Raw genomic sequence first — 18616 nt, 5'->3', positions numbered from 1 at the left:
ACTCCAATCCGCACTCTGTATCTAGCTTAAGGTTTGTAAACACACCAATCAGCACCCTGTGTCTAGCTCAGGGTTTGTGAATGCACCAATCGACACTCTGTATCTAGCTACTCTGGTGAGGCCTTGGAGAACCTTTGCCTCCACACTCTATATCTAGCTAATCTGGTGGGGACGTGGAGAACCTTTGTGTCTAGCTCAGGGATTGTGAACGCACCAATCAGCACCCTGTCAAAACAGACCACCGGGCTCTACCAATCAGCAGGATGTGGGTGGGGCCAGATAAGAATAAAAGCAGGCTGCCTGAGCCAGCAGTGGCAACCTGCTCAGGTCCCCTTCCACACTGTGGAAGCTTTGTTCTTTTGCTGTTTGCAATAAATCTTGCTACTGCTCACTCTTTGGGTCCACACTGCCTTTATGAGCTATAATACTCCGAAGGTCTGCAGCTTCACCCCTGAAGCCAGCGAGACCACGAGCCCACCAGGAGGAACGAACAACTCCAGACGCGCCACCTTAAGAGCTGTAACACTCACCGCGAAGGTCTGCAGCTTCACTCCTGAGCCAGTGAGACCACGAACCCACCAGAAGGAAGAAACCCCGAACACATCTGAACATCAGAAGGAACAAACTCTGGACACACTGCCTTTAAGAACTGTAACACTCACCGCGAGGGTCCGTGGCTTCATTCTTGAAGTCAGTGAGACCAAGAACCCACCAATTCCGGACACAACATGACGAGACCCCATCTCTACAAAAAATTTAAAAATTGGCCAGTGTGGTCGTCCATGCCTATAGTCCCAGCTACATGGGAGGCTGAGGTGGGAGAATCAATCACTTGAGCTCAGGATTTCAAGGCTGCAGTGAACTATGATCACACCACTGCACTCCAGCCTGGATAACTTGTGTCAGAAAAAGATAAAAATGAGAGAGAGGGAGGAAGAGAGACAAAGAAAGAAGGGAGGGAAGAGGAAAGGAAGGGAAAGAAGGGAGGGAGGGAAGAAGGAAGAAAGAAAGGAGGGGAAAGAAAGAAGGAAGGGAAGAAGGAAGGGAGGGAGGGAGGGGAGAAGAAGTATGTATTCAGTCAAGGTTCTTAATTGCAAACAATGGAATGCACTCAGGCTGGTTTAAGTAGAAAAGTAGTTTTTTTTAAGATGGAGTTTCACTCTTGTTGCCCAGGCTGGAGTGCAATGGTGAGATCTTGGCTCACTGAAGCCTCTGCCTCCCAGGTTCAAGCAGTTCTCTTCCCTCAGCCTCCCAAGTAGCTGGGATTACAGGCGCTTGCCATCATGCCCAGCTAATTGTTGCATTTTTAGTAGAGATGGGGTTTAGCCATGTTGACCAGGCTGTTCTCGAACTCCTGACCTCAGGTGATCCACCCGCCTCAGCCTTCCAAAGTGGGGATTACAGGCATGAGCCACCACACCCAGCCGAAAAGTAATTTATTATTGAACTCTCACCCAATCTCTTAGACAACTAAAGAACCCTACTCATTATTTTATTTTTTAAATTGAGATAATGTTTTGCTATGTTGCCCAGCCTGGTCTCAAACTCCTGAGATCAAGCAATCCTGCCTCAGCCTCTCAAGTAGCTGGGATTACAGATGCATACCACCATGACTGGCTTCTGAGTCTAATTCTCAAATCCACGTATCTAATGGCTTGAGCCTAGGTTATTTCCAGCTTCAAGGGTCTTGGGTTGTAAAATGTTTTAGGTGGTGGAGACGGGGCTTCCACTTGGGTAAGATGAATATCATTATGTGGGAAACTACCCAAATGTAGGGACAGTGTTCAAGTCTACAAATAACAAATTTCTACCTCAGAAAAGTACACGTTGAGCATCCCTAATTTGAAAAATACAAAATCTGAAACTTCTGAGCACCTGAAACGATGGCACAAGTGGAAAATTCCACACCTGACCTCATATGATGAGTCACAGCCAAAACGCAGTTAAAACTTTGTTTCAAGCACATTATTTAAAATATTGTATAAGAAAGGGGAGTAAGATGGTGGAACAGAAGCCTACACTGTTTGTCCCCTGCCCGTTGGCAGGAACACCAAATTTTAACAACTGTCTATACACAGAAAAGCACCATCACAAGAACCAAAACTTAGATGAGCTATCACAGTACCTGATTTTAACTTCCTATCACTGAAAAGGCATTGAAGAGGGTCAGAGAGACAGTCCTGAACCGCCAACACCACCCCTCCCTCATCCCCTGTCACAGAGAGTCTATGCACTTGGGGGAGGGAGAGCACAGTGACTGGGGGACTTTGTATTGAACTCAGTGCTGCCCTGTCACAGTGGAGAGGAGAGCAAAGCTGTGCTGCAATCAGGCAGTGCCTGCGCATGGAAGGAACATTTGGACCATACCTAGCCAGTGGGGAATCACCCATCCCAGTGGTCAGAACTTGAGTTTTTTTGGCAAGCCTCCCCACTGCAAGTCAAAGTGCTCTGGGGTCCTAGTAAAGTTGAAAGGCAGTCTAGGATAGAAAGACTGCAATTCCTAGGCAATTCCTAATTGCTGGGCTGGGCTCTGAGCCAGTGGGCTAGGATGGTATGTGACCTAGAGAGACACCAGGCAGGATGGCTGAAGGAGTGCTTCCACAACCCCAGGCAGTGCAGTTCACAGTGGCAAAAGTGACTCTTTCCTTCTGCTTAAGGAGAAGAGAGTGAAGAGTAAGGAGGACTTTGTCTTGCATACCAGCTCAGCTGCAATAGGATAGGGCACTGAACAGAGTCATAAGGCCCCCATTAAAGGCCCTCGCTCAAGGATGACATTTCTAGACGTACCTTGGGCCAAAAGGGAACCCACTGCCTTGAAGGGAAGGGCCCAGTCCTGGCAGGATTCATCACCTGCTCACTAAAGAGCCGTTGGGCCCTGTATAACCAGCAATGATACCCAGGCAGTAGGCCATGGACCTTGGGCTCTGAGATGTGCTGACTTCAGGTGAGACACAGTACGTTCCCAGCTGTGGTGGCTATGGTGACAGACTCCATCTGATTAAGAAAAGCAGAGGGAAAGGTAAAGGGGACTTTGTCTTGCCCCTTGGATACAAGCTTGGCCACAGTTGGGTAGAGCAACAAACAGGCTCTTGCAGTTCCCAAGTCTAGACATAGGCTCTTGGACAGCATTTCTGGACCTGCATTGGGCCAGAGGGGAGCCCACTGCCCTGAAAGTTGAGTCCCAGGCCTTTCAGCATTCACTACAAGCTGACTGAAGAGCCCTTGGGCTTTAAGTGAAAATCAAGAGTGGCCTGGCAGAACCCCGCTCTGGGCTGGTGGTGGCCACAGGCAGAGGCTCTTCTGCCTAAGTAAAGTGGAGAGGGGAACAGGAAGGACTTTGTATTGTGGTTTCAGTGCCAGCTTAGCCACAGTTGACTAGAATATCAGATAAATGTATCAGGTTTTTGACTCCAATCCCTGGCTCATCTCTGGACCTGCCTAGGGGAACTTGCTGCTCTGAAGGGAAGGACACAAACCTGGCTGGCTTTGTCACCTGCTGATTGTACAGCCCTAGGGCCTTAAGTGAACATAGGTAGTAGCCAGGTAGTGGTTACAGCAGGCCTTGGGCAAGACCCAGAGCTGTGCTGGCTTCAGGTCTGACCCAGTGCAGTCTCAGTGGTGGTGACCACAGGGGTGCTTGCATCACTACATCCCCAGTTTCAGGTGGCTCAGGACAGGGAGAGACTCTGTTTGGGAGAAAGTAAGGGAAGAGAACAAGAGTCTCTGCCTGGTAATCCAGAAAATTCTTCCAGATCTTATCAAAGACCACCAAGGCAGTACCTCTGTAAGTATGCAAGAAATAAGGCTTTATTGGGCTTGGGGCCCAAGTCCCTTCAAATACCTGGAAAGCCTTCTCAAGAAGGATGGGCACAAACAAGCCCAGACTGCAAACATTACAATAGATACCTAACTCTTTAATGCCCAGACACTGACAAACATCTACAAGCATCAAGATCATTCAGGAAAACATGACTTCACCAAACAAACTAAATAAGGCACTAGGGACCAATTCTAGAGAGACAGGGATATGTTAACCTTCAGACAGAAAATTCAAAATAGCTGTTTTGAGGAAACTCAAATTCAAGATGACACCGAGAAGGAATTATGAATTCTATCCAATAAATATAACAAAGAGATTAAAATAATTTTTAAAAATCAAGCGTAAATTCTAGAGTTGAAAAGTGCAATTGACATACTGAAGAGTGCATCAGTCTCTTAATAGCAGAATTGATCAAGTAGAAGAAAAAATTAGTGAGCTTGAAGACAGGATATTTGAAAATACACAGTCAGAGAAGACAAAATAAAAAAGAATGAAACATGCCTACAAGATCTAGAAAATAGCCTCAAAAGGGGAAATCTAAGGGTTAATGGCCTTAAAGAAGAGGTAGAGAAAGAGATAGGGGTAGAAAGTTTATTCAAAGCAATAGTATCAGAGAGCATCCCAAACCTAGAGAAAGTTATCAACATTCAAGTACAAGATTATAGAATACCAAGCAGATTTAACCCGAAGAAGACTACCTCAAGGCATTTAATAATCAAATCCCAAAATTAAGGATAAAGAAAGGATTCTAAAAGCAGCAAGAGAAAAAAACCAACAAACATTGGAGCTCCAATACATCTGGCAGCAAGCAGACTTTTCAGTGGGAACCTCACAGGCCAAAAGAGAATGGCATGACATATTTAAAATGCTGAAGGAAAAAAACTTTTACCCTGGAATAATATATTCAGCAAAAATATTCTTCAAGCATGAAGGAGAAAAAAAGACCTTCCCAGACAAACAAAAGCTGAGAGATTTCATCAATACCAGACCTGTCCTGTGAGAAATGCTAAAGTGAATTTTTCAGTCTGAAAGAAAAGGATGTTAATGAGCAAGAGGAAACCATCTGAAGGTACAAAACTCACTGGCAAGGGTAAGAACACAGAATAGTATAACACTAATTGTGGTGTGTAAACTTCTCTTGACTTAAGTAGAAAGACTAAATAATGAACAAATAAAAAATAATAACTACAACAACTTTTCAAGACGTAGACAATACAATAAGACATAAAGAGAACCAAAGCTAAAAAGCAGGGGGATGAAGTCAAAGTGTAGAATTTTTGTTAGTTTTTTGTGTGTGTTTGTTATGCAATCATTGTTAACTTGTCATCAGTTTTAAATAATGGGTTACAAGATAGTGTTTGCAAGCCTCATGGTAACTGCAAATCAAAAATCATACAACACATACACAAGAAATTAAATCATACCACCAGAGAAAATCACCTTCACTAAAAGAAAGACAGGAATAAAGGAAAAAAAAGAGAAGACTGCAAAACAACCAGAAAACAAATAACAAAATGGCAGGAGTGAGTCCCTCCTCACCAATAAGAACATTGAATGTAACTGGACTAAACTCTCCAATAAAAAGGCTGAATGGATGAAAAAAACAAGACCCACTGATCTGCTGCCTACGAGAAAGACACTTCATCTATAAAGATACACACAGACTGAATATAAAAGGATCGAAAAGGATATCCCATGCCAATGGAAACCAAAACACAGCAGGAGTTGCTGTACTTATATCAGACAAAATATATTTCAAGATAAAAACTGTAAGGTGAGACAAAGAAGGTCACCATATAATAATAAAAGGGTCAATTCAGCAAAAGGATATAACCATTGTAAACATACATGCACCCAACACTGGAGCACCCAGATATATAAAGCAAATATTATTAGAACTAAAGAGAGAGATAGACCTCAATAGGATAATAGCTGGAGACTCTAACACCCCACTTTCAGCATTGGACAAGTCTCCCTTACAGAAATTCAACAAAGAAACATTGGACTTAATCTGCCCTAAAGAACGAATAGACATAATAGATATTAAAAGAACATTTCATCCACTAGCTGCAGAATACACATTCTTCTCTTTAGCATATGGACCATTCTCAAGGATAGACCATATGTTAGGTCACAAAACAAATACTAAAACATTCAAAAAAACTGAAATAATTTCAAGCATTTTCTCTGACCACAAAGGAATAAAACTAGAAATCAATAACAAGAGGAATTTTGGAAACAATACAAACACATAGAAATTTAAACAATATGCTCCTGAATGACTAGTGAGTCAATGAAGAAATTAAGACGGAAACTGAAAAATTTCTTGAAACAAATAATAGAAACACAATGGGCTGAGCGCAGTGGCTCATGCCTATAATCCCAGCACTTTGGGAGGCCGAGGAGGGCGGATCACAAGATCAGGTGATTGAGACCATCCTGGCTAACACGATGGAACCCCGTCTCTACTAAAAATACAAAAAAAAAAAAATTAGCCAGGCTTGATGGTGGGTGCCTATAGTCCCAGCTACTCGGGAGGCTGAGGCAAGAGAATGGCGTGAACCTGGGAGGCGGAGCTTGCAGTGAGCCGAGATCGCGCCACTGCACTCCAGCCTGGGCAACAGAGGGAGACTCTGTCTCAAAAAATAAATAAATAAATAAAAATAGAAACACAACATACCCAAACCCATAGGATACAGCGAAAGCAGTACTAAGAAAAATTTGTAGCTATAAAAGCCTACATCAAAAAAAAGGAAAAACTTCAAATAATAACCTAACAGTGCATGCATCTAAAAGAACTAGGAAAGCAAGAGCAAACCAAACTTACAATTAGTAGAAGGAAAGAAATAGCAAAGATCAGAGCAGAAATAAGTGAATCTGAAATGAAGAAAACAATACAAAAGATAAACTAAACCAAAAGTTGGGTTCTTTTTTTTGAAAAGATAAACAAAATTGGCAAACCTTTAGCCAGACTAACAGAAAAAAGGGAGAAGACCCAAATAAATAAAATCAGAGACAAAAAAGGAGACATTACCACTGATACCACAGAAATTCAAAGGATCATTAGTGGCTACTATTAGCAACTATATGCCAATAAACTAGAGAATCTAGAGGTATGGATAATTCCTAGACACAACTCACCAAGATTGAACCATGAAGAAATCCAAATCCTGAATAGATCAATAACAAGTAATTAGAGCGAAGATGTAATAAGTTTCCCAATAAAGAAAAGCCCAGGACCTGCTGGCTTCACTGCTGAATTCCACCAAATATTTAAAGAACTAATACTATGTACATTTTAAAATAATTAAGAGTATAAATGGACGGCTGGGCATGGTGGCTTATGCCTGTAATCCTAGCACTTTGAGAGGCCAAGGCGGGAAGATCACTTGAGGTCAGGAGTTCGAGATCAGCCTGGCCAATACGGCAAAGCCCCATCTCTACTAAAAATACAAAAATTAGCCAGATGTGGTGGCACACATCTGTAATTCCTGCTACTCGGGAAGCTGAGGCACAAGAATCACTTGAGCCCAGGAGGCAGAGGTTGCAATAAGCTGAGATCATGTCACTGCACTCCAGCCTGGGTGACGGAGTCCGACTCTGTCTCAATGAATAAATAAATAAATAAATAAATAGTTTGTAACATAAAGGATAAACGCTTGAAGGGATGGATATCCCATTTTCTATAATGTGATTATTATGCATTACATGCCTGTGTCAAAATATCTCATGTACTCCATAAATATATACACCTTCTAGGTACTCATAAAAATTAAAAATTAAAAAATTTTAAAATAAAATATTGTATAAAATTGCCTTCAGGTTATGTGTATAAGGTGTATATGAAATACAAATGAATTTCATGTTTAGGTTTGGGTCCTAGCCCCAAGATATCTCATTATGTATATGCAAATATTTCAAAATCTGAAATCTAAAACACTTCTGGCACCAAAAATTTTAGATAAGGAATGCTTAACCTGTGTGCCTTCATGTCTCAAGCCACAAAATCCACAGGAAGAGTCCAGAAGAGCTGGATTACAGTCAATAATGACATAATAATTTTTAAAAATTAGTACTTTATCGTAACTTTTTAAATTTTAGAGAAGGGGTCTGTATGTTGCTCAGGCTGGATTTGAACTCCTGGGCTAAACAATCCTCCTGCCTCAGCCTCCTGAGTAGCTGGGACTACAGGTGCATACTACCACACCCAGCTTTACGATAACTGACCTTTTGTAACCAACTACTCTGCGTACATCGTGGTACTAGATATTTTACATACATTAATCATTTAATCCTCATAAAAACTTGCAAGCTGAGTATCATTAATTCCTTTTTTCATTTAGAAATGGGATCTCACTATGTTGTCCAGGCTGGGGTGCAGTGGCTATTTGCAGTGTTTGTTTGTTTGTTTGTTTGTTGAGACAAGGTCTCACTCTGTCACCCAGGATTGTGCCACTGGAGTGCAGTGGCACAATCTTGGCTTGCTGCAGCCTCAACCTCCCAGGCTCAAGCAATCCTCCCACCTCACCCTCCCGAGTAGCTGGAACTACAGGCACACACTACTGTGCCCAGCTAATTTTATTTTTTGTGGAGATGAAGTCTCACTATGTTGCCCAGGCTGGTCTCAAACTCCTGGACTCAATCAATCTTACCACCTTGGCCTCCCAAAGTGTTGGGATTACAGGCGTTAGCTACCATGCCTGGCCCTATTCACAGTCTTGATCATATCTGTTGACCTTAAGAAAGAAACAGAGTCAAAATTAATATAGAGAGTTTATTTGGGCCAAGGTTCAGGACAACTACCAAGGAAATACCTCCAAGAGGCTCAAGTTTTTTTAAAGAAAAAAGGACAAATCAGGAGAGGGACAATTACAAAAGTTGTTTGCCAGGAATTTTCATTGGTATACAGAAATAACATTGATTGGTGATTGGCTATACATTTTTTAACCATAGGGTATGAGTTATGGTGTCCAGAGTATGACTTCATTAGATTAATTTATGGCTATTGGTGTTGACAGTCTGGAGTCCATATAGCAGGCAGATTACTTAGCTCAAAGTGGGGTGTGGGACATGACTTTCGATGGCTTTCTGGGTCTTATAATTTAAAGGGGCTTGTATTCCTCAGATAAGTTTATTTTCTTTTTCCCAGAGTTTTTTCTACAGCCTCAAACTCCTGGGCTCAAGTGATCCTCCCACTTCAACCTCCCTAGTAGCTGGGACTACAGGCACGTGCCACTGCAGCTGGCTCCATTGATTCCATCTTACAAATGAGGAACTGAGATTTATAGTTACTCAAGATTATAAATTCCATAAGCACCAGAGCTGGACTGAGAGGTCAGGTCAGTTTGGCTCTCATCATGCTCTGGTTGGAGCTGGGAACTGATATTTTCTCCCTTGGTGAGGAAATACCCTCCAAGTGCTATGTACAATTTATATACAGGAGTGCAAAAAGGCTGGGATTTTCAGGTTACCTAATCTGACCCTCCCAACCTACATGTCTGCTACTTTTTACCTCTACTTTCTCTTTCATAAAACTTTTTTAGAATAAGGAAGAGTGAAGAACAATTACCTACAGTTGGTCCTCCATATCTGCAGGTTCTGCATCCACAGATTCAAATAACAGTGAATTGAAAATATTTGGGAAAGAAGCAAGAAATAAGATACAACAGTCAAAATAATATATTAAAAAATACAGCATAATTGTTTACAAAGTATTTACATTGCATTAAGTATTATAAGTAATCTAGAGATAAGGCTGGGACAGTGGCTCATGCCTGTAATCCCACACTTTGGGAGGCTGAGCTGGCAGATTGCTTGAGCCTAGGAGTTCAAGACCAGCCTGGGCAACATGGTGAAACCCCACCTTTACAAAAAATAAATAAATAAGTAATCTACAGATGATTTAAAGTATATAGGAGGTTATATGCAAATACTACATCATTTTATACAAGGGACTTGAGTATCTGAGGATTTTGGTATCCCTGGGGGGGGGGGGGGGTCCTGGAACCAGTCCCCCAGGGATATCAAGGGATGACTGTACATAAGTGTTCCTCGCCTCTCAAAAACCTGCTCTTTCCTTTTTGTATTGCCGTAATAGGTTTTAACAATGATGCTTCAGGTCTGATATTGCCAGACATTGCCAGCAGGCTTTGGCTATTGTTGCCATTGGTCACATGTCTTTCTGACCTAAGGAAAGGAAGTGCCCCCTTCGCAAAACAACAGATCCTTTAACCCTATTTTGGGTATATTAGATGTTAGGTGTTTGACAGGGCTTGAATTCAGAATCAACAGACAGCTAACTCAGACAATTGGAGATTAAAATGTCATCTTTGTTACTGACAAAAGCTGAACTGGACGTGTTAACCCATTTCCTGTTTAGGAAAAAAAAGTGCAACTCCACAGCCAGTGCTCATTTCTCAGGGCAAACAGGAAATGGGTTAGGAAAAATTATCAGGCTGGGTATCGTAGCTCACACCTGTAATCCCAGCATTTTGGAAGGACAAGGTAGGAAGATTGCTTGAGCGCAGGAGTTTGAGACCAGTCTGGGCGACATAATGATACCCTGTCTTTACAAAAAATAAAAATAAAAAATTAGCCACATATGGTGGTGCCAGCCTGTAGTCCCAGCTTCTTGGGAGGCTGAGGTGGGAGGATTGCTTGATCTTGGGAGGTCATGGCTACAGTGAGCTGTGATCACACCACTGCACTTCAGCCTGGGCAACAGAGTGAGACCCTGTCTCAAAAAAAGAAAGAAAAAAATAATATCAAGCCTTAAAAATAAAGTAGGGGCCAGGCGTGGTGGCTCACGTCTGTAATCCCAGCACTTTGGGAGGCCGAGGCAGGTGGATCACGAGGTCAGGAGATCGAGACCATCCTGGCTAACACAGTGAAACCCTGTCTCTACTAAAAATACAAAAAATTAGCCGGGCGTGGTGGCATGCGCTTGTAGTCCCAGCTACTCTGGAGGCTGAGGCAGGAGAATGGTGTGAACCTGGGAGGCGGACCTTGCAGTGAGCTGAGATGGTGCCACTGCACTCCAGCCTGGGCAACAGAGCAAGACTCTGTCTCAAAAATAAATAAATAAATAAATAAATACATACATACATACATATAAAAATAAAAAATAAAGTAGGATGACTGCATGTCCTTTCATTGTCAAACAATTTGAAAACCAATAGATAAATGTTTTTATCAGTCAATTCTTTCATCTCCACCTGAATAAGGTGCTTCAACTTTGTTAATGGTTAAGAAAAAAATTGTAAAATTATATGCCAGTTCTTCTCCAAGATTTCTTCAACAAGCTTATTTCAAGTTTCATTGCCTTTCTTGCTGTGTTGACCTGCTTATATAAAGGCTCGGCAAATTGCTTTCCCTCAGCCTCCCCAGTAGCTGTGACTACAGGCGTGTGCCACCATGCCCAGCTTTTGAACATCTTTTCATATGCCTATTTGCCACCTGTGTATCTTCTTTGGTGAGGTGTTGTTTAGGTCTTTTCCCCAATTTTTAATTGAGTTCTTTTCTTATTGTTGAGTGTTAAGAGTTCTTTGTGGCCAGGCGCGGTGGCTCACGCCTGTAATCCCAGCACTCTGGGAGGCTGAGGTGGGCAGATCACAAGGTCAAGAGATCGAGACCATCCTGGGAAGGTGAAACCCCATCTCTCCTAAAAATACAAAAATCAGCAGGGCGTGGTGGTGCGCACCTGTAGTCCCAGCTACTTGGGTGGCTGAGGCAGGAGAATCACTTGAACCTGGGAGGCAGAGGTTGCAGTGAGCCAAGATCGCACCACTGCACTCCAGCCTGGAGACAGAGCAAGACTCCATCTCAAAAAAAAAAAAAAAAAAGAGTTCTTTGTATATTTTGAATAAAAGTCCTTTATTACATGTGTCTTTATGAAATACCTCTTAGCCATCTTTAAATTAATATCTAAATTTTTTCATCCAAAGTTTAAGTAGAAGACACGGAGATCGTTGAGGGAGTTCATTCCACCTTTGAGTCTTTACCCAGAGGAGACCCAGTCCACGTGCATGTGTGATATGATGAGGTTTCTCTTCAAATAATCTGATCAATCCTTTATCCCTCTCCCACTTTTTCCTTTTTCTCCTCTTTTCCTTTTTGCCTTTGTTAAATGCCCAGGCACGCCACAGTACTAGGCGTTATCAGTACCAGCTCACATTCCTTTCCTTATTTGGAAAGAGGACTAACTTTACAGCTCATTACAGACACCCCTTCCCTTCCTCTCTACTTCCTTTTACAGGCCCATCTTATCTAAAAAAAATCAAATGTTTAGCCAACCGGGATTAGTTTAGATTGTATGACCCGACCCTGGCCAATGGGGAAAGGGTACAGGGGCAGGAATTGCGTCAGGAATAAAAGCTCTCGTGCCCCTTTGTTCAGGTGTGCTCTCATGGCGACTGGCCAAGGAGGCACCCCTCTGCACAGAAGTAAAATTGCTTGCTAAGAATCCTTTGTTCGAGTGTTCAATTTCCTTAGGATTTTAAGCGTTATTCCTAACACATGGTTTAGTTCCTGATCCCCCAGATTATGCTGCGTTTTAGGGAAGAATAATAACTGACTCTTGAGGGCCATGTGTGGAGGCTGCTTGGGGAGGCGTAGGAAGCTCTGAGAGATCCCTCAATGTGGGGTGCTGAGGTTCCATACTGGGATTAGTGAGACCTTTAGAAGGTGGTGACCTGCTTTGTGTTCGCCTAGGGACTTTTCTGAAGAAAAGAGATCTATTTGATCCTAGACTTGGAAATGTTAAGCGTTACTAGTCCAGGCTCCTTTTTTTAGATGGTAGGAATAGCTGGTCCAGAGAGGGGATTTCCTGAAAGTTACATGCTAGTTTGGACAGATTTGGGGATGAGGACTCAGTGTTCTTTTCCCTGTATCCCTTAGTTGTAACCTGGAATATCTAGGTCCAGACACGGGAACCTTCAAGTTTCAGATGGCAAATGGCCCTTGCATGGACACTCCACTGCTCTATTCCCCTCAAACAAATAAGAGAAAATCCACAGTTAGACTCACTACCTGTGAGTTTACTAACCCAGAGTCAGGCTGGCTTAAACTGAAATGCCTCACTTAGAAGAAAAGCTTCTTATGGCCTGGACAGGACAGTGAGACTACCCAGACTCTACAGATGACCCAGAAGTGATTGTTTTCTTCTACGGTTGATTATATATCTTATATTTGCTTGTAAGGGGGGCCTTCCTGCCTTGGTAGTTTAGCCAGTTAGAGCTTTAGCCAATTACAGCCTCAGCCTTTATACACTGACAACTTAAGGTATGATTATTGAGCTCTATAGGCAGGTCATTGCACAGCTTCTATAAATTATCCATTCTTTTTGTTTCTTAATTTGTTTTTTAATCGTAGTTCTTTAGTTTTGCCACTTTGGTATGATTGCTTAAGGGAGAGGTAATGCAAACCCCTTCCTTTAATCACCTGAACAAAGCCCCTTTGACTATCCCCAACATTTATGAAAGCTTAGAAAATGTCATTTTACAGTTAATATGAATCAAATAAACTGGTCAGCCTGAAAGATTATAAATAGCACTGAGTTATTGATTATTGATTAAATTATTTGATTATTCCCTCCCCTATCTTTTTATGAGCTCCCATTATTCAGAGGTCAGTCCTCTAATTTTCATGCTTTTTTTCTACATGAGATCTTCACTCTTAAATGGGCCTGGTGTCCTCCAAGCTGGAGAATCTATGTTTTACCCTCTTCCAAAGCTAAATCTCTGGGCTTCTGCTATGATAGGGAAGGAATCTGAGCATCTCACTGATTTTTTTTTTTTTTTTTTTTTTGAGATGGAGTCTTGCTTTGTCACCCAGGCTGGAGTGCAGTGGCACGATATTGGCTCACTGCAACTTCAGCCTCCTGGGTTCAAGCAATTCTTCTGCCTCCGCCTCCCAAGTAGCTGGGACTACAGGCACACACCACCATGCCCAGCTAATTTCTGTATTTTTAATATAGACAGGGTTTCACCATATTGGCCAGGCTGGTCTTGAACTCCTGACCTCCTCGTGATCTGCCCACCTTGGCCTCCCATAGTGGTGGGATTACAGGCATGAGCCACCATGCCCGGCCGCATCTCAGTGATTCTTATAACAGACTTTCTACCATTCCTTATATTTTTAGGCCATCATGCTCTCTTCTAGGGTTATCTGGTGCTCCCAATTCCTGAGCCTTGTGCAGGGTTTAGCTGTGTAAATCAGATTGCTCCAAAGCCTGCTAAGATTCCTGTTTCTCAAGTCTGCTCAGGTAACGGCCACTTGACTCATCTACTTTGCAGCTTTTCAATATTTTGTTGCTATTTTTATAAGGCAGAAAAAGAAGTGCAAATCAATTATAAGCATGTGAACAAATATTCAACATCACTCAAAATGTAAATTAAAATAAACAATGAAATACCATTTTTCATCTATCAGTGACTGGAAAGGAAGGAGTTAAGTAGAAGATCTATAATCCATCATCTCTCTTTATAGAGAAATATTCCCAGGAAAGCAAGCAAACATGTGATTCTTATAAATATTGCAATTACAGACCTCCTGGCAAACTAATGGTATCTGCTAGCAAGAAAGTCCCTATCTGGATATGGAGTGGATAAAATTTTATCCTAGTGACAAATATTTTTATGTTCAGACATCTCCTATTGGTCACATTATTATATAAAACTGCCTATGTTTTAAAAATGTTTCATTTCCAATAAGGCTGTTAAGTTCTGAAATTTTTTTCTTCTGTTTGACTGTTTAAACAGTTACTATTAGGACACAGCTGATATCAAAATAACATAGATATAAATATTGATAAGTAATTACTAAACACAAAAAGTAGCATTTTATTGTAACTATATCTTTTGATGAGACGATATGTCTTTTTAGCAATTACTTCATATAGCTGTTTATGAATATTACTGATTTAAAAAATGAGACAGTTTAGCATCAATACTATCCCTTTTTTTAATTAGATGTGTTGAGAAACCTCATTTATGTAAATAAGTAAATGGATCTCAAAGTTTTGTTATAGCAGTGTGACAATTCTTTGAAAAATTTCCAAGTTACATGCTGAAATGACTTGGTGAGCTTTCATCAAAAATTATGGTTAATGACCAGGTGCAGTGACTCACATCTGTAATCCCAGCACTTTGGGAAGCCAAGGTGGGAAGATCACTTAAGCCCAGGTGTTCAACACGGGCCTGGGCAACATGGCAAGACCCCCATCTTTACAAAAAAACAAAAATAATTAGCTGGGCATGATAGCACATGCCTGCAGTCCCAGCTACTTGGGAGGCTGAGGTGGGAGGATAGTTCGAGCCCAGAAAGCGGAAGCTGCTGCACCCCAGCCTGGGCAAGACCCTGTCTCAAAAAATATATATATGTTTAATGATCTCTCAGTGGACAATTTGGTTAGGTCCTTCACCTATTTTGTTGAAAGCAGCACATTGGAAACCACCAGACTTGCAAAAGGAAGTTTTACCTGGTCTTTCCAACACCATTTTTTTAAAATGGCACTTTGGTACCTTGAGGTTTTTATACCTCAGGACAATGCACTATTGTAAGATTTGGATGAGTGAGATGTGTACCTTTCTTTTGCAGCATGGAAGAGGAGGAGGCAGGAAAAGAGAACCCATATTACATCATCACTTTTAGATACAAATATAGCATAGAAGTTGAGGACCTGGAAAGTGAAAAAGTGAATCCCTTAAAACAATCCGAATGTCCATGTATACAGGAGAACCTCAGAAAACTATGTTATTGTACTACTTGTAAGTTATTTAAGAAATTTTTAAAGGGTAATATTGATTATGCTACATTTTCATAGTATACTGACTAGAGAACTTAATCTTTTCTCCACTTCATAGCGCCTGCTTATTTTGTTTACTCAGAACCTGGGTATGAACCTGAATGTTTTCTTCCCTATCTCATTCCATTCTTTCTTTTAGTGCCTACTGCTAACTGCTTGATTCTGTTCCCCATTCAAATTCCTACAAGGATCTGGAAACCTTAGATCAATTCACAAGAGAATTGATCTATATAACACGTGACTGGCTAGCATGTAGATTAGTGCCACGGGTGGTCCAACTGGCTGTGGTGAGAGAGTCAGGGTCGCTTTGTATAAATCATGGCCACATAAGTTTGCCCTGTGAATGAGACAATTTCACTTACAAGGAGCAATGGGTTTACAAAGGCCAAATAAAGAAGGGACCAGTCAGAACTCTTCAAACCTGACTTCATTTTGCAGCAAAAGCAATTAACAAAAGGATAAAAAAAGGTTTGGAATCCATTACCTAATCTCATTTGGGCCCGGGTGTGACAATCACCCATTCAGTCCAGTACTCTGTCTCTGATCAGACATACAAAGAATTGTCTTGTAAAAGATAGGCTGGGCCAGGTGCAGTGGCTCACGCCTGTAATCCCAGCACTTTTTGGGAGGCCGAGGTGGATAGATCACCTGAGGTCAGGGGTTCGAGACCAGCCTGGCCAACATGGTGAAATCCCATCTCTACTAAAAATACAAAAAAATTAGCCAGGCTTGGTGGTGGGGGCCTGTAATCCCAGCTACTCAGGGGGCTGAGGCAGAAGAATCGCTTGAACCCGAGAGGCGGAGGTTGCAGTGAGCCGAGATCGCACCACTGCACTCCAGCCTGGGTGACGAGAGCGAGACTCCGTCTCAAAAAAAAAAAAAAAAAAAGGGCTAGGTGCAGTAGCTCACACCTCTAATCCCAGCACTTTGGGAGGCTGAGGCAGGAGAGTCACTTGAGGCCAGAAGTTCGAGACCAGCCTGGCCAACATACCAAAACCCCATCTCTACTATAAATATAAAAACTAGCTGGGCCTGGTGACAGGCACCTGTAGTCCCAGCTACTCAGGAGGCTGAGACAGGAGAATCACTTGAACCCAGGAAGTGGAGGTTGCAGTGAGCCAAGATCCCACCACTGCTCTCCAGCCTGGGTAACAGAGAGTAAGACTCCATCTCAAAAAAAAGATAGTGACAGTTATCCCCCCTTGTGTAATTTTTCCAAAGCTTTGGGATATAACCTCTGAATATTTCTTATTTCTTATCAGCAGCTTAAAATGAATCCAGTATCAACAAATTTATGACCCATCTGCTGAGCAGATCACTTCCATCTGTAACCCTGGCCATGCTACACAGTTGGCAGCCACACAAAAATATCCCTGGCAAACTCTGTATCAGAATTTAGATTCCTCATGGGAATTAAAGTTAACTGTTAGATTTTTTAAAATAAGACTACTATAACATTTTCAAGGTGAATTTAAATAACTTCAATAATTTTCACGTAAAGTTTTCTAAAATATATAACCCCATGCCATAATCAAATGACCATAATTTAAATAATTCAGGTTTATTCTTATGTTATCTTACGTTGGAATAGTCCTCCCTTGAATAAAACTGCTGCATCTTTGAGATGTATATCTTCTTTCCCCTGACATGGCTTTAACTGACTTCCTGGACTGTTCTCACATTCATTAAAGGCTTTGGATCAGTCTTACTTTCCAGCCACGTAGAACTAATAATTCTTTCATTTATTTGTTATCTCAATAAATAAATATTTACTTAGTACCTACTATATGTCAATCACTGTGTGCCTGGGGCCTGGAATGATTAGATGAAAGGCATAGACCCTTCCTCTGGTGGCCGGAGATGACAAGCAGATATTCAGCCCCATTCTTCAGCAAGTATGCGTTTGTATGAACCACTAGTTTTTATTTTTATTTTTTTTGAGACAGAGTCTCACTCTGTTGCCCAGGCTGGAGTGTAGTGGCACGATTTTGGCTCACTGCAACCTATGCCTTCCAGGTTCAAGAAATTCTCATGACTCAGCTTCCCAAGAAGCTGGGATTACAGGCATGAGCCACCACACCCAGCTAATTTTGGGGTTTTTTTTTTTTTTTTGGTAGAAAAGGGGTTTCGCCATGTTGGCCAGGCTGGTCTCGAACTCCTGACCTCAAGTGATCCACCGGCCTTAGCCTCCCAAAGTGCTAGGATTACAGGCATGAGCCTGGTTTTTAATTTGTCCCTGAAAAAATAGCCAAGTGCCTTAATAGTGACAACCCATTCCAAACACATCATCTGTTCTTTCGTGCCTCAGAGCCTTTGCACAGATTTGCCTTACCTAGAATATCTGTTCCCCTTTATTCACCTAGTTAACTCCAAGTAATTCTTAACTCTCAATTCATAACTCATCTGATTCAGTGTTTTGAAGTAATAACCAAGGAGATGGGTAGTTTTGTCCAACACCCTTGATTCTTCAACACAAACCACCAATTGCTTCAGATTTTTAGTTCTTGCGTACTTTAGTCAATGGCTTCTTATGTTACTCTAGATTTGTGTTGTTCTGAACAATGAAATGTTCAGTTTCTGTTATTTTAGTTACACATGGTCATCATTTTAATCATTTATTCAAGAATGATACATGTTCACTGAGCACCAATACATATCAATATGCCAGGCTTTTTTTTTAATTGATGGAAATATAAAGGACCTAGAGTAACCAAAGAGACTTTTAAAGGGAAGAATCAAGTTGGAATAATTACTCTACCTGATTCCAAAACTTATTGTAAGCGATAGTAGTTACGATAGTTTTGTATCAGTGAAAAGATAAACACAAAGATTGATGGAACACAGCCAGAAGTAGACCTACACATGGTAGGGTTGATTGATTTTTGACAAAGTGTTAAAGCAATTCCAAAGGGAAAGGAAAGTCTTTTCAACAAATTGTGCTGGATCAACTCAGGACCTATGGGGGGAAAAAATGAACATCAACCCTACCTCAC

This window comes from Pongo pygmaeus, chromosome 1 (genome assembly GCF_028885625.2).
Source record: "Pongo pygmaeus isolate AG05252 chromosome 1, NHGRI_mPonPyg2-v2.0_pri, whole genome shotgun sequence".
Classification (NCBI taxonomy): domain Eukaryota; kingdom Metazoa; phylum Chordata; class Mammalia; order Primates; family Hominidae; genus Pongo; species Pongo pygmaeus.
The sequence above is the reverse complement of the archived record's forward strand: the minus strand, read 5'-3'. Positions refer to the sequence as shown.